Source organism: Camelus dromedarius, chromosome 4, assembly GCF_036321535.1.
Source record: "Camelus dromedarius isolate mCamDro1 chromosome 4, mCamDro1.pat, whole genome shotgun sequence".
In the NCBI taxonomy this organism is placed as follows: Eukaryota; Metazoa; Chordata; class Mammalia; order Artiodactyla; family Camelidae; genus Camelus; species Camelus dromedarius.
The window spans coordinates 86410984-86431343 of NC_087439.1; the positions used below are offsets into that span (position 1 = coordinate 86410984).

General features: G+C 44.7%; 1 protein-coding gene and 1 pseudogene across 3 annotated transcripts in view; one reads left to right on the top strand and one right to left on the bottom strand.

Annotated features, from left to right (window-relative positions):
• Positions 1–20360, bottom strand: part of DOCK10 (dedicator of cytokinesis 10) — a 241535-nt gene that overhangs the window by 188976 nt on the left and 32199 nt on the right. The gene's annotated exons all lie outside the window — the stretch shown is intronic.
• LOC135321166 (COMM domain-containing protein 6-like) lies at positions 8334–8507 on the top strand (annotated as a pseudogene).

Genomic DNA, 20360 nt, shown 5'->3' on the forward strand with positions numbered 1-20360 from the left:
TTAGAGAAAGCAGCTGTAAAGCAGTTTCACAGCCTATCAGTAAGAATTCAAGGCTTCAGGAAGGACTTTGAGGTCCTCGGTAGTTAACAGTCTAGTGTTCCCTGACTCCTGAGAGACTAGTCACTTAGGAGGGAACCGGAGAGATGCTTAGAAGTCACGTGACCTGTTTGGAATGGCCTCAAGATCTAATGGTATACTGTAAGAGAATAGGACAGCAGGGGATGCTTGCACTAAAAATATCTCGTGGAAAATAGATTTTGCTTACAAATGAGGAAAGTATGAAATCCCCAGTAGGATGTTCAATGTCGAGATCTTTCTGTCAAGCTAATTCTTCCAGTGTTAACTCTCGGAGAGTCAAAGTAAAAATGTTTTCTTTGGTTTCTGGGCTCCTGGGAGTGGAGCGTGCTGCAGGAAGTTTGGAGGGTTGTTTTGCTCTAAGGTGTGGCCGCTCCGACCCCAGTAAAGTGGCTTTCACAGAAGCATCTAGCAGAAAGCTCAGCTAGGCATTAATTGCTCAGTAGTCTGTCACAACACAGCCTCATTTTAATTGCTATGTTTACCAGAGAAGCAAAACTTTTTTTTTTTTTCCTTTTAAGAGGTACTGGCTGCCAGTAGTTTTTCTTCTCCCTCTGTTTTGAACAAACATATTTTAGGGCAGCTGGACGAAGAAGAGAAAAATGCTAATGGTGCTGGCAAGTCCCTTAACTCCCTCCGGACCTTTGTCAGAGCGCCCGGCTGCTAATCTAAACCATTTTTTACTCCAAACAACTGGAGCATTTACTGAAGAGAGGCTACGATTTAGCCTGTCTGGCTTGTGTATTGAATATCTATATAAATGGTGTCCACCAGAGACAAAGCACAGAGTGGGCTTCCATGATTATGAATGTGCCTTTTCAAATATGATCGCTCCTTGGGGCTCCCCGGATGGTCAGGGTCCTCCGCCGCCCACCCGCTCCCATACTGCATGACCTAGGATGCTCCAATCAGTCCCTCGGGTTCATCTGCTCATGACCGAATGGCTTGAATGCAGCAAGACTCTGACTGGGGACGCTTAAACATTCCACCAGCTCGGGTCGGCACCAGGAGGGGGATGACCTTCAGTCATACCCCAGGGGCTTGGCAGGGAAGAGGCAGCTTGCATCCCAGACTCCTTGCTAGCCACCTCTCGCTAAATCTGGCTAAACCTCTGGGGTGCCTTCTGGAGTCAGATGTTTTGGCAGATGCCACAGTCTTTGGGGAAACAAATGATGCGCTTTCTAGCTATTAGAGGCCTGTATTCATCGATTCCCCGTTCTGCCTCTAAGGAATTCATCCCTATTACTGATGGGCTGCTGAGGGACTCCCCGCGTTTTCTCTCTCTCTTTTCTCTTTCAACTTCCATCATCAAGGGAATCTCCAAGAATTATTAGTTTCCTGGGAATTCAGTGCATGCCACAGTCGCCGAATGGACAACAGACTGAAAGGACGAACGCTGGAGAGTAACAGCTGGACATGTAACCCAGCGTTTTCTTAAGAGAAATTTCAAACCTGCAGCAGAGGCGAGAAGGGGACCAGTTCTGAGCTCTAAGTGTGAAGCAGTAAGTTGATGTGGGGATGCGGTGCGACTGAGGAGGAGATAAGGCCCCTTTCCCCCCTGTATTTGTCATACATGCTGACACCCAGAAAATCTTAAAAGAGGAAGAATAAAAGTCCCCACAGGTGTCTGCTATTGTCTGTGAAGTATTAACAAAATGAATCATTAATCTGGCCTTCAAGCATCTGAAAGCTGCTGCTGGTAACAGTATGTTGCCTTATAAAACAAACACAAGCTCAGATGAAAATATGGTAATTGAGAAACAGCACGTACATGTGTTTCTTTCCCTCCTTCCCAAAGTCCAAGTGGAATGACAACAAAACAATGTAAAAGGGAATATATTAATTACAGGGAGAAAGTGGGGGGAGATCTTTGAGCAGATGAGAAGAGAGTTTTTAGGAAGTTTTTCTGAAAGAAGGAAGGTGAATATGATCACATTGATCAATAACCAAACATGAAGGATGAGCAACAAAGTGGAGGAGGCTGAAGACGGAGGAGCCGCTGTTCTCAGCAGAGCCTTGGCGGGAGGGGGGCTCCAAGCCTGAGGAAAGCAGGCACCGGGCATGAGAAAGTACCCAATGGACCCCAACATCCCCCCAACCCCACCCCAGCAGACAGAACTGTAGAGCACCTGACAACAGCTCCCTGCAGAAGAGCAAATGCTTCCACAATATGTCGCGCAGGGGTCAGCATCTCAGAGAAATGCCCTCGTTTATTCTGGTCTTGGCCGGTGAAGGCGGGCGTGAGCCTGAGAGCCATCAGTCGGATGTCAGTCTGAACAAGTAAAGAAGGGGGGCTCACAACAGCCAAGACATGGAAGCAACCTGTGTGTCTACCGACAGCTGACTGGAGAAAGAAGATGTGGTGTATATACACAGTGGAATCCTACTCAGTCATAAAAAAGAATGAAATAATGCCATTTGCAGCAACATGGATGGACCTAGAGATTATCATACTAAGTGAAGTAAATCAGACAGAGAAAGACAAATATCACATGATTATCACTTATAGGTGGACTCTAAAAAAAACAATACAAATGAATTTATTTACAAAACAGAAATGGATTCACAGACATAGAAAACAAATTATGGTTACCAAGGGGGGTGGGGGGCAGGGATAAGTTAGGAGTTTGGGATTAGCAGATGCAAACTACTATATATAAAATTAACAAACAAGGTCCCACGGTACAGCTCAGGGAACTATATTCAATATCTTATAATAACCTAAAATGAAAAAGGATATGAAAAAGAATATATATATATATATGTATACTGAATCACTATGCTGTACACCAGAAACTAACACAACATTGTAAATCAAATCTAATTCAATTAAAAAAAAAAAAAAGAAGGGGGCGTCAAGGACTCTTCTTCCTGTTTCTGGAGACAGAAGGCAGAGCAGTCTGGCTACCCAAACTACGGAGGTCCCTCCTTATATTTGGATTTATTTATAGAGGTACTGACAATGGATGTACTGAACAACATGGTCCGAGTCTAAGCAGATCCTCGTCCCGACGGCAGCCTGGAGGGAGAGGCAGCGGCAGAGTGCAGCAGAAAGGCTCACAGTGAGCCGCAGAGTCAGACAGACTCCTGCTCAATCGAGGCTCTGCTGCCGATAAGCTGTGTGATCTTGAGCAAGCATTTAACTTCTCTGAGCCTCCATAGAATCGGCTGTAACATGCAGATAATCCTTTACACCTGCCAGGATATCGGTGGGAGGAGAGTACCTGAAAAGACCAACAGAGAGCAGGGCCCATAATAATAATCATTCGATGAGCAAGCCTCTGCTGAAGGTAAGGGCGGAAACTTGGTCTTCTCCCTTCAGCCTCCGGGCTCAGCACAGACATGGTACTGCCCCGGAGAAGCTCCCTGGACAGGCCTTGCCTGCCTCACAGCCCCGAACCTCAGTCCTTACTACTGCACTCTGGGGCTTTCTTTCTTAACACACAAGCTGAAGTTACATTTAGATGGACTTTTTAAAATAAATTTAATTTAAAAAAAATTTTTAGTGGAGGTACTGGGATTTGAACCTAGGACCTAGCACATGCTAAGCATGCACTCTTCCGCTGAACTGTACCCCTGCCCCACCCTGGACTTCATTTTTAAGTGACATCTTCCCCTGTCTGTAAGAGCTGACATTGTGCAGACTTGATTCATGCCCGCCATGTAGTCAATGCTTAGTGAACAGTAATAAAAACAATAATGGTACTTATAATAAAGCAAGCCCTTTCCTAGTGCTTACTCTGGGCCGGGCACAGTTCTACTCAATATTTATCATTTGTGTGCATCTCCATCTATGAGGTCGTGCTCTGATCATGCCCATTTTACAGTAGAAGAAACTGAGGCACCAAGAAGTTAGGCGAGTCGCTCCTAGACTCACAGGCAGTAAGTGGCAGCACCAGAATTTGAATTTAGCTACTCTGGCTACAGGATCTGAGCTTTTAAAATCCAACTCTGAAAGCCAAACGTGTGCCAAGCAAACCCTGTATCTTCCAAAGGTGGATTTATACCAGAAAAATATTTGGCACATGGCAGAGTGTAGTGAGGCAACCTTACAACATCCCCTTTGAGAGCTGGTCTGCCCTTCACATGAAAATCTGAGATGTTTCCTTGGATCACAGTCGTGGAAGGCAGCTAGCAGTGTTAGCACTTTGTTTTAGGGTGATGATTGAAACTGCATTTTGATGGGAATTTAAAACAGTTGAAATAATAATGAATTTGATAAGAGAATTTTTTAAAAATGTGTTTACTGTGTGAAGTGTTCATTGGCAGAAGGGACTCTCCTATCCACCTTGGATCTAAAACATATGGCTGGAGTGTGGACTCATGACTGGCTTCCTTCGCAACTCCTTGGCCCAGCATCTGTCCTTACAGGACAAGGGTGCTGGTGAACACCGAAATGCCCCCAGAACAGAGGCTACTTTGGGTTCAACAGGAATGAGGCGGTCACCCTAGGACACGCTTTCAGCCTGGACGTGGCTCCAAGTGGAACCCCCCGCCACTTGCTCTCAAATCCGTTGGAAGCTGACAGTCTAAGCACATCGCTGCTGCACGAGGAACGAGCCACCTGCTTCTCCGGACCAGTGTGTGAATTTGGTGGGGACTGTGAGGCTGGTGGGAGTGGAACTGCCTCCCAGCGCCATCCCATGCAGAGACATGGGACGGAAAGAACCCGGAGACCCAGGCAGAGGGCAGGACCCTCCCTCTACTTATTTAAGCCACAGCAGTCTCTACATGGGAACTCAGTGATTTGTGGAATCAATCAGTCAATTCGTAATACAAATAGACTCCTCCTCCTCCTCCTCCTCCGGTCTGAATCCTGCTCGGCTTCTTTGTAACCTCTCCAGAGGCTCAGCAATTGTTCCCCAGTGAAAGTGAGCCTGAAGGAGGAGAACCCTCGTAGATGAAAGGCAACGGGGGACTGAACCCCAAGCTGCATGAAACCAGGTCACGGACTCGGCCATTTTCCAGGCCAAGGATTCATGGCAATCTTTTCACTTGTCTATTTCCAGATGGGTAAGTCCCCTCAGGTCTATAAACTCAATTAAATGGATAGGACGGAGCTGATCAGTGCTTCTTAAGCTAAAAAGTGGAAAATACAACCCGGCCGAGCGTTTCTCCCTGAGGCCCTGCTGCTCTTTATCAACTTGCATCTTTGCCTCTCCTGGTGCTACTTTTACTCCAGAGCTCGGGACTTCAGTCTATTTTGATAGCAACCCATGACCTCTTTTATCCCCCATCTGTGATCTGTAGAGGTCCCTTCTTTCAGCGTCTTTCTCTTCATTTTCGCTTAATTAGAGTGGCCTCCTCTTTACAAGCATCTTTCCCACTTGCTGGCATGGACTGAATTGTACAATTAATCCTTTCGGAAACAGGCACACTGTTCTTTAAAAACTCCAGGTGCTGTTGCCAAGCCCTTCTCTATCTTCATGTCCCTCCCTTTGGCAGCGGTGCAGCCTCAAAGCAGATTACTCTTTGGTTGGTACATTCAGAGGCATCAGAAAATTACCCTACACTGCCGTCTAGGGCGGCGTCCTCATCGGCAGCCTCCTGCAGAGCATGTGGATAACGTCAATATTCCATTAATATCATACCTTACACCGTTTAGGCTTCTATGTCTGACTGAACTGTTCTCAGGTCAGAATAAATCTTACTCTTAGCAGAAGGCAGTATAGTGAGTGTAGCAGTTGGGCCAAGGCTCAGGAAGCAGGTTGCCAAGTTTGTTTGTCCCTGTGGAAATGCTTGCTACCTTTGTGACTTGAAGCAAAATGTTTAAGGCTCAGTTTCTTCATCTGTTACGTGAATTAGTGCTCACGAGGATCCAACAGCCACGGCGGTGCCTGGCACCAGGTCAGACACATGGTACGCATTCAATACATGTGAGCTAGTTATACCTGAAGAGAGAAGGTCTAAGGACTTTCAGACATGGCTTGCTTTCTCCCTGTCCCCTTTACAAGTGGTATCATTAAAAAAAATCTTCTGACTCCTCCTGCCGGAGGGTCACACAATGTTTCCTGGGTGACGGAGGGATGGGCGTGCTGGCATGCGTCCTCTGTGCTTTGAAGTTAGCTCCCATGGTAATGTGAGACAAGCCCCATAGACCCGCCCCGGTCCTTTTCCATGAGTAAACACATTTGAAATAATATAATAAGACCTCACGTACCCAAAGGGCACTCATTTTGCAACCTCAACTATTCTGATCACAGCCAAGTCCTGGGAAGCCACAGAGGCAACTTTCTGCTGGGCCAGACAGAGGCAGCACCCGATTCATTCATCTCTGAAGCTTATGGGAGCGACTTACACAAGGGGGCTTCATACCTTCACTATCCATAGCCCCTCTCCGCAAGATTCTAAAGAACTTGCTGAAAACTAAACTGGCAGGGACCTTCAGCTAGAAGCAGTGTAATTCTGACTTGCCCGGGGCCAGTGGGAAGAGACAACAGCCGCTTGAAACCAGAAGACTGTCCCTGCTCAGAGTCCCCTCCCTTCTGCTGTGGTGGTCCCAGCAGTTCAGCCAGCCTGCTGAGACTCTCACACCGCCAGAATGGGTTGCGGACTGTGTCCCTGGGGCAGGGATGAGGGTTCAGGATTCTAGCCTGGCACCTAGGACAGGATTCAGAGTTTGAGTTCTCCAAACCTTATTTCCCTCAATTGCACAGTGGAACTAAGACGACCTCTTTGTAGAGTTATCATAACAAAAGCCACGCGATGTAAAAAGCATTGGCATAAATGGTAGAGTTCATCATTCTTTCACTGTATTATTAATAAAACTATTATGATTATTACCATTATCGTTCTGAGGAAGTGCCAAAGAGTGTAAATTACAGGCCTGCAAGTCAAGGCTCAAAGCAGGAATGTGTACAGTCCCATGTACACAGCACCCCAACGAAAGAGAGAGCGCCTTGGGACTGGAATGAATTGGCAAGGTCGAGAGTGAGGTGAGGCAGAAAGAGTCACTGGCTCCTTTCCACCAGCCATGGAGCCCAGGGTTCATGCCTGGGTCAGACTGACTTAGAGGTACGAGGCTCCCTCCACCTCCGAAGGAACGGCGAGACACAGTCTAACAAAAATAAGGGGCATCGGTATCCACAGTATCTGGGACTAGTCCACGCTGGGGACCGTAAACGTCGTGAAGGTCTTAAATCGTACAGTGTCGCAGCCCAGGACAGTGATGAGAGGGCCCAGCAGTGACACTGATGCACCAGGAAAAGTCCAGTTACGGTCCAGGGGCCAGAGTTTCAAAAGGAAGAGAAGCTAGTGAGACATCCTAGGTAAATTTCCACAAGGGACTGCTTTTCATGTTTCAAGGTTTATGATTAAATGGGGTCCATCGTGTGATTTTCAAAAGTCAGCTCCGTAAAAAATATTCTCCACCGAGCTATTAGCTGTGCTTTCAGTGTTTGTTCTGTCTTACTTTCTGCGTTCCTTTTCTCCCCCTTTTGAATTGTGGCAGGAATTAGCCACCCACGTTCTAACCATTCCAAGTTAAATCTCCTTGACAATAATCATGAATTGCTTTCCAAACATGAAAATGGCAGGCTTTTAAGCCATTTACAAATGTGCTTTCCGAATCAATTCGAAAGCTGAAAAGGGTGGAGAGCAAACCTTATCTCACTGAACAAATCTCAACGCTACATTCTTTGCCAGCACCTCCAGGAGGGGAGCAGCCGAACCTATCATTTTAGCCTTGTTACAAAGCACCCAAGCTCAGGGTGGTTAAAGGAAGAGAGGACAAAGCAAGGTTTAAACCCAGCAGGAGTGGGCGGGGCAGGGCTACGTGCAAAAGATTAACTTGATAAGATAATGTTCAGCTTCTCTTTAAACCCTAAACTGCAGGCTGTGGATGCTTCAAGTCTGCGTTGCTATTATCTCCAGTTTCTGCTACGGACAAAGGAAGCTACCGCAGTCCTGCAGGAGGATCTGTGTCACCTGCTTGCCAGCGGGATGTGGTGGGAAAAGCAGTGGATGGAGTCTGGGCTCTGACCCTAATTGGGACAAGTCTTGTCACTTCTCTCTCTGGATCTAAGTTTTCTGGTCCATAAAGTTGGAGAGTTAGAACAGATGATCTCAGGTTCCTTCTCGGTCTAGGGTCTAAAAGCTCTAACTACGGATCCAGAAAGCAGACTGGGTGGCCAGGGAAGCGTCCACCTGAGTGGGTGGTGGGAGCCCTGGACCCCGCTTGGGAGGGTTCCAGCGAGCCGCTGCTGGATGCTAAAGCCAAGGCCACCAACCAGCTTACAGACTTTCAGTGGAAGCTGGGTATGGCTGTGGGCTGGGACAGCTGCAGGTCACTTAAGTATCCTTATGTTGCACTGATGCTCAAAGCGGCAGATGATTCAGGCCAAGTAAAGAGAAAGTCCTTTAAAATGGCAATTCCACAGTTTCAGACTTTCTCTTAGTTCAAGGAAATTGCTGCAGTTACTGAAACTGTGTGAAAACAGGTTACGTGGTTGATGAATTTCTATCATCATTTTAAAATTATGGACTTCACCTTCTGCACCAAAACTGCTTAAGGCTCAAGTGATATTTATTGAATGAAAACTGCACTTTCAGTTTTCCTTTTTTTTTTTAAATAATGAACAATCACACACACACACACACACAGAAGACCAGTGACAGGTATCTGGGCTTTGGGGTGAAGAAGAAGATGGAAGAGCTGTTGCTGGCATCTACCACATTCCCCCTACCAATATTTTTTTAAAAGGTTGCAGTGAATCACAAGCAATGTTGGAAACGAGGCAGAAGCACTCTGAAGAGGCAGGGGGAAGAGGAAAAACTTAGAAATCAAGTAGTGAATGGAGGTCCAACTAAACCCATTTTCTTTCCTTGGTGATGAAGTCATAGCCAAGTCAGAAGCCATCAGGATTTTCTCCCACTGACTCCTCGTCTCCATCCAACCCAGACTGGTCACCCCCATGGGCCCTGATGTGCACCCCACAGTGACTGATGGAGCAGGAGCTGGCTGATGGGACGGTAACAGCAAGACTTGGTTGCTTTTTCTTTGGAGGTACAACCATTTTGCTGTCCCACAGGCCTGAGTTTGTTACTCCCTGGATTTGTGACCCTGAGCAGATGACCTTTTGAGCTTTGTTTCCATTTCAGTGAAATGGGGGTGATGACAGTATATCCCTTCCTGATAGGATGAGAAGGAGTGAATGAGGTGATCCAAATGAAGCACTCAGCACCGTGCCCGGGACACAGTCAAACCCAATAAAGAGGGAAGCGCTGGTCGTGAGCTCAGCTCAGGGACCTCCAGGGCTGACAGCTACACACCAAGTGGGGCAGTCGTGCCCTCTCCCTGCTGGGTGGCCGCCACAGTCACGGCAAAACAGAAAACCCCCTCCAGCAGGTCTAGAAGTCGCTGGGCTCCCAGCATTTTAGAAGAAAAGAGTGCAAGACAGAACAGAGGATGTTCATGTTTATCCTTTAGGCAAAGTATTGTCATCCTGTTTACTATTCGAGAGCAAAAAGGAACAGGAGGGAGACATATTTCATAAGGAAAGGGAAAGGAAAAGAATCTGGAAAAAAAATACACATATGTATGTATATGTTTAATTGAATCGCTTTGCTCTACACCAGAAACTAACATTGTAAATAGACTGCACGTCAATGAAAAGATAAGGATTGAAAAATGGGCCGTCGATTTCCAACTTCCAGTGAGAGTTTCACCAATTATAAGATTTTCGTATTTTCTTAAAATTTAGCTTCTCTTCCTGCTTGTCTGTGGGTCAGCACGAGCAGATGAATGGAAAGGAATGAACAAGTAGCAAACAGACTTACCAAAACCATTCAGAAGCAACGGGTTTTTCCTTGGCTCAGCACCTTGGCACTATTTGCATTATTGTTGTTCTTTTTAAATATTTACTCACAGCCTCCCTACGTTCTCCCCTGGGTGAGAAGCAGGGACCATCTCTGTGTGCTTATCTCTTCCCGAATTTTGCTCCATCCAACCTTCCCCTCCCCTACCGGCTCCTTCCCCTCAGCAGCAAAGAAGCTTCTCCCAGGTATCAAACAAAAATACAACCTCTCTCAGCCTGGAACGTTCTATGGCTACCGCACTCTCTCGCCCTCCCCCACAGGCAAACCACTGGCAAGAATCATCCCAAGACCCTATTTCTTTCCTTCCCCTCCTCCCATTCACTCTTAACCCAGGGTGATCCGCTGGCACACACTTCACTGAACTCTTCACCAGAGGGTCACCAGTCAGCCCTGCCATGGGATCTTTAGATGGAAAGATGGTGACTTGGATGGACTTTCTTCTCTGACAAGTGTTGGCCTTGAAATATCACACACAGTATGAAATTTCACATGTAAATTTTCCAGCTTGCTTGAGCACTGTTACCCCAGTGAGCGGGTTCAGCTTAACGAGGTGTTAAAAGGTCAACTTTCTTTCCTCCCTCCCACTTTTCCTTCCTAAGAAGCATGAAAAGAAGAAAGGAAGGAAAGAAGGGAAGGAAAGGAAAGGGAAGGAAGACATTTTCTCCATTTAATGACTATTTCCTGAAGGTGAGCTTGTGCCAGGCAACGTCCCAGGCCTGGGGTTAGAGCTGTGAACACGGAGACAGAGCGCTCGCCACCCCCCCCCCCCAGGGCTTACATCCTGATGTAAACCTCAAATAAAAGATGATTTCCTCTTAAGCAAAGCTTATCCATAAACATCATAATGGTGGGTTTGGTGGATCCTTTAGGTTAAAACGAGCATTGTCCTTCCATGAATTCAGATAAGACAAAAGGGATCCAAATTGGAAGAGGAGTAAAATTGTCACTCTGTGCAGATGACACGATACTATACATCGACAACCCTAAAGACTTCACACAAAAACTACTAGTGCTGATGAACGAATCCCACAAGGTAGCAGGATACAAGATTCACATACAGAAATCCGTCCATTCCTTTGTACTAACAATGGTATAGTAGAAAAGGAAAAGAAAAAAAAAGAAAAAAATTGCATCACACAAAAAAAAACCTTAGGATAAACCTGACCAAGGAAGTTAAAAACTTATACATGGGAAACTATAAAGCATTGATTATGGAAATTAAACATGACTTAAAGAAATGGAGAGATAGCCCATGCTCTTGGATTGGAAGAATTAACATCGTTAAAATGGCCATACTACCCAAAGCAATCAACAGATTTAATGCGATCCCTATCAGATTACTCAAGACAGTTTTCACAGAACTAGAACAAATAATCCTAAAATTTATATGGAATCATAAATCCAGATAAGAAACTAAAGCCCACAGAAGCAACTTCTCCTGAGTCTCCAACCTGATGTTTGCAACCTGACGACCCCCAGCAGTAAACACGAGAACTTATTTCATTGCATCCAAGGGCTCGGAAAAGCTCAGGGGTGGACTGAAAGCTTTATCACATGGGATGCGACAGTTTCCCTCAGATGAACGCATCCCACTTGACATCACCAGGCGCTGAAGCAGTCACTGGTAAATTGGCAAGTGACCTTCAATGAGAAAACTACAGTCTATCAAAGAGGAAGAGAAGGTGGCTTTTCACTTCGTACCCCTTTTATGCAAAAATACAGCCAGCCCCAAGGTACAGATTCATGGTGAGTCTTCTGAAGCCACAAGAGATACATCCTATCATTTATAAAACAGCACTGGGATCACTTGAGTCATACACACACGTACACACCCACAAGTACTAGCTTTACACATTTAGGCTTCAGTCTCACTGCTGCAGTTTCTAACAGTTTGTGTGCCTGGATTCTGAAAACACAAAGGGAGAATCATGGCCTCTGGGGGACTCCTGGCGTCTGGAAATATATATTCTGTTTATCGCAGTCATTAATGGAATTGTACTTTCCGCGTGTGGAAGACCAAAAGGTAAATGATTTAACAGGGCAAGAAACAAGCCACTTGCTTCCCCCTCTCTTTTTTCTTTTTCTTTCTTATTTATTGTGATAAGAACACTTAACACGAGACCTACCCTGTGTACAGACAGCATTGTCATCTGCAGGCACAATGTTGTACAGCAACTCTCTAGGGCTTACTCATCTTACAGACTCGAACTTGATACCCATTGACTAGCAACCCCCCTTTCCCTTTTCCCCAGCCCACTTAAAAATTTAAAAAAAAACTTATTTTTTAGAGCAACCCCCACTTTTAAACTGTTTTGTTTTGAGCACGTCCTGTCCACAGCTCATGGAAATAATAGCGCCAATCCTGTAAGGAGGCCCACAGAATTTCAGCAGGGTCACCGTGTCTGGAGGGTGACTTTGCCAAGAGTAGGGGAGGGGGAAGAGAGTGGGAGTGGGGAGTCCACGGGCCAGCCATGGCTTCTGAGACCTTCCTTTGGACCAACGTGCTTCGGAAGAGTGCCCGAGCAATTACTAGAAAGTGGTGTGTTGATTCGATGTTGAAGGACTTAACCTACTGACTCAGTTTAGTGCTGTTTTTGGTCAACAGTGGGGAGCCAAAGATTATTATGGTTAGTGGAATCTTATCAGGATTTTAAAATAATCATCTTCAGAGTTGTTGGTTAGCTGACAATAGTACGAGTAACAGTAGTCATGTTGGCGACCTTTCAGGGCATGTGTGTTTACCGACAAGTCTACAGCAGGCAAGAGCAGGTGCTGGGGGCTCTGGGAAGCCGTGGGCGGGGCTTAGCAGAGGTGCACAACAGTGCACAACAGAGCGCCTGTACGATGGGGGACAGAAGGGAAGCTGATTTGGCCAGGAGAGTTAGATGTGGGTTCCATCGTGAAGGCTGAATAAGTGACGTCTGGGAAGTAAAGGGAGGAAAAGCGTTTCAAACACGAAAAGCCATGCCCCTCCTGAAGGCACCCCACTTTTGCAGGATGTACTTCTCCGCCTGATGCTGAAATCTCTTAATACAAGCAGCGCCCCCTGGTGGCCATTGTGAGAAGAGGCCCCCAAGTGCAAACACGCATCCTCTTGGCCATATTGCTCTATTAGAAAGACCAGACTGTCACCCTCAGTATCATGTCATCATAGTATCATTGTATCAGCTTCCAGAAAAGCAGGCACTGACCAGGAAGCACCGTAACAGCAACCACGCGCAGAGCTTTCTCGATGAGTCTACGCAGAAGTAAGCCCGCTTCTTCCTTGGGGCCCTTTGACAGACGCGAAAGAGAATGACTTCCATTCATTTCTTTGGTTGCAGTGGCTGCGACTTGGTCCACTGTTTAGCTCTCTCTAACTGGGAGTAGACTATGAGATATGGAAAGTGTTTTAGTGCCTCCTTACACAGTGTGACAACAGCCAGACCACGCCTCTAGGAGTTGGTCACATGCCCAGGCAGACAGACGTCCACGTCCACGACCACATCCGCAGAAGGAAAGAAACCAGCAGACAGCATCTCATCACCCACAGCTCCCAGAAAGGGCCTGGAGTGTTGTTACACTGAAGATCTGTACGAAATATGTCAGTGTGGCCCACCTGGGGTAGGAGGAAGGACAGTAAGAACCTAGGAATGACCATGAAAAAATTTCAGAAGGTGACAAATGCCATCTCTAATGAAGAATGGAAAGGCATTTCAGCAGCTTACAGCTTGGAGTTAGAGCCAAGGAGAGGGTGAGCTGCCTGACGGCGGAGGCGGGCCCCTGCTCCTTCCACCCTCCCACCAGCAGGCGGGTCTCTGGCAGTGCGACCCCCCCAGTTAGAATCAAAGACCACAATCCCGAAGTCACGCTTTACTGATTTCGCTGACTTCACGTTTAATCAAGTGAACCTGTTGCTCAAAGAGGGCGCATCCAAAGCACAGAAATCCTCTCTATTTATTTTAGTTTCAAATAAAACGTTTTATCTAATCGTAGTCCTCGTTCCAAATTTTACAGAGTTGTTCGTATTTCTTTAGCATCCTTGATCCCTAACGACCTTCCTTGTCTGCTGAAATGACAAGAAATATTGTCTCTTTAAAGTTCTACGATGTGCATTTATCCTGATAAGGTCCATGACTTCCAAGCCACTTTGGGGAGAGAAGCCAGGTTTTGTCACTAGAAATGTTCAAAGGCAACTGGAGTTTTTAGTCTTATATCTGCCCCTTAGATCTAATCCTAACAGAGTGCACTGCTAGATTCCGTTAGTCCACCAAAAGTAAACATGAGAATGGTAACACCAAGAAGCTGATAATCATAAAAATGGTGATGACTAATGTTCCTTGAACACGTCCTATTTGCTCAGCATTTTCTTATTTAATCTGTGATGTAAGCATATAATGATCTCTTGTAGTGAGCTGACTGTGGCTCTCAAAAAGACATGTCTTGGGGGCAGGAAATAGCACATGCGTAGCATGCACAAGGTCCTGGGTTCAATTCCCTGGTACCTCCATTAAAAAAAAAATATGTATGTCTACAGCCTAATTCCTGGAACTAGTGAATGTAACCTTATGTGGGAAAGGATCTATGCAGATGTAATTAAATTAAGGATTTTAAGATGCGATCACCTTGGATTATATAGGTGAGCCCTAAATCCAATGATAATGGTCCTTATAAAAGACAGAGGAGGGACAGACACAGGAAGAAGGCAAGAAGCGGATGGGAGGATGCATTAGAGATTGGAGTTTTGCAGCCAGAGCCAAGGAATGCCTGGAGCCACTGGAAACTTTAAGAGGCAAGAAGAGATTCGCCCCGAGAACCTTCAGCAGGAACGGACTGGCTGACAACTAGACTGGTGACTACCTCTGGCCTGTGAGAAATTTCTGTTGTTGTCAGCGGCCTATTTGTGGTAACTGATTATGGTTGCCGTGGGACACGAATGCATCCCTATTTTAAAGCTGAGAAACATGGAGCTCAGAGAGGTTCAATAACTACCCAGGGCCACACAGCCTAGCATTAATATACAGTAGAGCCATGTTTGAATTCATTTATGTGACTCAAAAATTTGTGCTTTAAGCATAAAGCCACAGACATGGCTTAACAGTCCAGAGAGCATTTTTCCTAAGAAAAAAGCAAGAATGCCGAGAGTGTGCTGATGCAGAGTTTCAGGGCAGCCTTTCCAGCAGCTTCCTGCCTCCAGAATCAATCGTTTGCATTAAAAGAGCCATTAGGGTCTGTCTGTCAGCAATTCAGTCCACGTGTGGCCCTGCTTCCCAACTCAGGGAGAAAGCGGCTCTACGCTCGAACCCCAGAGGACGGTCCTGGCCTTGCTTTTTTTCTCTAGTCATACCTCTGATCATCTTTACTCAGGCTTGGCAATAATACAACGGAGAATGAACATTAAATTAAATCTATCAAGAGCCTGAAATCAATCAAGCCCTTGGTGAAGCTAATTTTAGAAAAGAGGTCATTAGATATATTAGAATCAATCTGGAAGTGAATTGAGAAACAGGACCTCATGTTCTCTTTAGAAAAAAAATCTTTTTGTCATGAGACAGAAATTTCATTACCTTACATCGGGGTACAGCGCCACAAAGAACTACAAGTCTGTACTGGTCAGAACAGTGATTTTATGCTCCAAGGAGAACAGGCCGTCACTGCTGTTCCCCGACGTGGAGCACATCTAACAGCATCCTGTTCTCTGAAAGCCACCAGGCCAGCTCTCAGTGACACAGACATGATTTCAATCATTGGTGAATTCAGTGGAGAGAAAAAATCTTTTGAACATGGAAAGTTCTGGCAATTCCAAACAGACCTTTACCAGAGCAGGGCTGATCAAACATGAGTTACTCACGTACCACCATCTTTATTTTTGCCAGATCGTTGAGCCACTTGCTATATATCTAACACAATCCTTGGAATCAGTAACTTTTTTTTTCCCATAAACTTTTACTTTAAATTGACCATCCGCAGAATAGAGTATCAGTTGCCAAAAACAGAATACAGTGCTTTTAAACTATAAAAGTAAAATTAAACAAATGTTCCCGTTCAATTCTAGTTCAATACTGTTTCCTCTCAAAGTCCAAACCTACTCTCTCTTCATAAAATGGGGGGAAAGAACAAATGTTAGGCAGGTGGTAAAGAAGTCAACACAAAACCAAGTCTTTATTCTCGGTGTTAATCAGAAGTACTGAAAGAGAATTGAAAAGAAAATACCTTTTTCACAGTATGATTCAGTGTTACTTAAGGCTGCGTCGGAAACCACCTAAAACAATCTTGAGTCTGATCACTGGTACGCGTTTCACGACTCGGGAAAAGGGACTAACATTTCAGGGTGGGGGGACGGGTAAAGTAACTTTCCCAGACAGGACAAATGCAACATACGTATTCTCTGAATATTTGATTAATACAAAATCCATCTTCATTTTTCCCCCCACCTTTAATTTACGGGCAGTTTCTATCCTTTCCATTGATTGCAATCTTAGTTAGAGTTACCTGGGTTACTGTGAAATCCCCTAAGGGTTTTTCTAACAGCCATCTTTCAGGTTAAGTTTACGAATTCACTCATGTCACAGTTTTAGTTGAAAACCTTCGGGGGCAGGGTGCAGCTCAGTGGTAGAGCGCACGCTTAGCATGCAGGAGGTCCTGGGTTCAATCCTCAGTATCTCCATTAAAATTAAGTAAACAAGTAAAACCTAATTACCACCCCCTCCACCAAAAAAAAAATGAAACCTTTGAAACCTCCCTTAAATCCATGAAATGACTCAAATTAGGAGCAATCCGCAAGGCCCTTGTTCATCCAGCTCTTACCTACTAGGTAAATTAAGTAGCTAGTTTCCTAAATTTCTTAAATCTTTAGGGACTCTCCCACTTGTGTTTTGGCTCTTGCCACTTTTCCCACTTAGAGTTCCTCCAGATGCTTTCAGTCAAAATCCCACTCATTTTTCCAAGATCAGCTCAAAAAGCACATTTGCTGAGGTCCTGTGACCAAAGTTCCTTCTCTCTTCTGCATTCCCTCCTATTTCTCCTACCATACCCATCACACGCCGTCCAACAAGAGTTATTTCAGTCTACTTCCAACTTGTGGTGAGAGTTTTAATTTACTTTTGGAAAGAAAAGCAGTAAGGAAGGGACAGGCCTGCTGCTCACAGCTGGAGAGAAACACTGACGGACGTCGACGCTGATCTTTCTCGTTGCTTCCTTCTTCTCAGCACCAACGACCTTGAGGGGGGACGATGAAGCCCCCAGCGAACAGCTCTAAGGACTAGAACTTCCAGCCCATGAGACTACACGGTGGTGAAGTAACTCACCCAGCTGCTCTCAGGAGCTCTGCACTCGTAAGGACAGTCCAGAAGGCTGGGGATGCCCAATGCATCACTGAGTTTGTAAAAGGAATGAATGTGGGATGGATTTTGCTAACCAACATCCTGTCTTATGTTTATTTACAGCAAATTTCTAGAGTGGATATTAACCAGGATGGTTTGTGAGCTCTTGGAAAAGGTAAAGGTGGTTATAAAGAGTCAGTTACACCACTTACGTCAAACAGGTCACAATAATTTTGTTTCCTTTTACCTGGGCCTCAGATAGGATGATGGTATGAATATTATAAAGGCATCTGACAAGACCTCAAAGATGTTTTTACAGACACCCTGGTGGGTGGTTTCTAGCAGTGAGCATCACTGCTGTCTCTTGGCTTTGTTAAATTAGACAAAACACGTACTTAGGTCACGGGGCCAGTACTGTTGTAGATGACATGAAGTTAGAGGTAGAAGTAATTAGCTGATGGACATAACCAGAACCCAAAAATGTTCCCACCTGCAGCCTCAGCCTAAGAAGATGTCCTTCAATGATGATGGAAAGATCTAGATTTAAATTTTTAAAACCTCACGATGTAGAGATGTGATTTCACAAGGCATTCACGAAAAAGACGGATATTAGTATAAACCAACATGGGGTAAAGAATGTAACACTAAGTTGTACCCGCAGGAGAACAGTATTTAGAATAAAGGCGAAAGTAATCCGGGTTTTCCTGGCATTGAAACGTTGAAAACTGTTCAGCTCTCAGAGACAGTGCAGGAGGTATACCAACAAACCAACACCCATCAGAAGACAGTAATAAAGACATTGAAAAGACATGCATAAGGAAGTTCTGAAGAATGGTGATTAACTTTGAAAAGATATGGCTACGTCAGGCAAGAGAATTGGTATCAAAAACTGAAAAATGGCCATATAAAATGAATCATGCTTATTTTTATGGACATGGCCAGTGGATATACACCCATGCTTTCAGAAACTCTATTACTATCCAACCATTTTAGTAGTGGGGTGGGAAAAAAATAAAAGTAACTCTCCATGTATAGCAAACATAATATGCTCATTACAACCCAAAGGAGTAGATTTAAAGCCACCACTGGAAGTTCACAGAGATCAATTCTGACTCAATATAATATAGAATATTCTAAAAATAAAAGCTGTACCAAAAATGGAACCAGCCATCTAGCCATTCATTCAACAACTATTTTTTGAGCAAAGACCCTTTGTTACCCATGGTGATAGATCTTGGGTAGTTGACACTTGTTCTTCTGAGTCAGTATTAAACCGATACCTTATGTTGATTTTATGAAAATATCCATTTTTAAGAAGACATATAAAAACATATTTATTAGCATTTATGGTTTTCAGTCATCAAGCTGTAATTTTTTTTTTCTAAAAATGTTAGCTATTTTATGCAGGCTGACCAAAATTGCACTGGGTAACTACCTAAACTTCCTTAGAATTAGTGGTTAGAAGCACTCGTATCACTTCCTCGATCAAACCGTACAGAACTGTTGTTCCGTACCAAAGATCTTATCACAAAGTTAGTGGGATTGTGAAGAAAACTAAGACCAGGAGTCTAATCTTACAAATGAGGAATCTGAAGCCAGATGGGGTAAGTACCTTCTGTAAACATCATGGCGATTGTGAGAGCACAGGTCTCCGGAAACCCATCCTCTGTATTCTCTCCAGTTCTCCATCAGCTGTTCCTAGTACTCCGCAGGTCACTGTGTGTTGGCACAGAGATGGACCAGAACTGATTCAACAACCCCAACCCCACCAAATCAACACTGCTGTCTTCTTCCATAGACTGTGTCTCATTTGCCGTAACGCTTAAACAAAACCCATCAGTACATTATGCATTTATCATGTTACAATCGAGGCTCCACTGCTGATGGATTTGTTAAAAGATTCCAATGTTGTAACCTAAGCTACTTCAGCTTCACATGATTATTACCGGGCAGCAGCCAACCTTGGAAGACCAAGCGTGAAGTGAGCATATGGCGCCCTCTAGGGAGAACTACTTGAAAAACCATGTTGACTCCTAAGTAAGGGGTCACCTATGACTGCCTTTAAACAGTCTAGTTAAAATTTCATGTCCCCGTAAAAAGTTTTCAATGAAAATCAGTATTACATTTTTTGCTAAGATGTAATATGCTATCTACCAAAAATAAAACACCAATCGCTGACTCAAAATAGTGAAAATAGATGATATTAAGTTCTGTAAGGGTGAACCCTGGGCAGGGAGGCTGTCGGAACAATAAAATACTCTAAGCTGAATTTCTAAGTTACTAAAAACACTTAGGGAATTTCTCTGAGATTTTAAAAGCAAGATTATAAAATACCCAACTATTTTTTTCAACCAAATAAGAGATGATTTTAGCAATCATCTTTGCTGTGAAAGATATTCTACTCTGCCCCAGTGGATCCCTGCAAATCTCATTTCACCTGGGTGGCCCCTGGTGACATTAGCAGGATGTCTGCAGAGAAGAAATATAGATGGAAGAATGTGAAGGGAAAAAGGATAAAGGCAGACCCTAAGATTTTTTTTAAAAGGCTGAAAAACTATCTTTAGCGTTTGCTTCAAAAGGAAAACTCTCCAACGGTAATGAATTCAAACTAGCCACTTAAAAGACCTGCTAATGAAACTTCATTTTGACTCCAGAGTTTGCTAGGGTTTTACCCACACTTAAGGATGTGGTCAATTTCTGCAAGCTGCTAGGGACATGATTTCTGAGAGACTGAGAAGGGCCTTTGTATTGCCTTCCTCCTCTTAGCTGAGGCATTAGATGCCTTTAACAGGTGTAGTAGTTAGCTACTGCTGAGTAACAAACTACCCAAAAACTCAGTGGCTTAGGAAAAAAAGCCATCTTTCTTTTATTGCTGAAGAGCCCATAGGTTGGCTGGGCAGTTCTTTTGGTATTGGTTGGGGATGCACCCATGTGTCTGCTGTGTCACAAGTCAGTTGTGCGAATCTCTGGGGCCTTGGCAGCTCCCCTGTTCTCTGCCAGGCATCATCCTTCAGCAGCTAGGCCAGGCATTGTCTCAGGATGCAGGCAGAGGAATAAAAGGGGAAGAAGAGGCACTCAAGAGCTTGGTAAGCCTCTCATATGTCTTTTTTCTTACTGTCTCATTGGCCAAAGAGAATCTGACGCCAAGCCCAGAGTCAGCATGGAAAG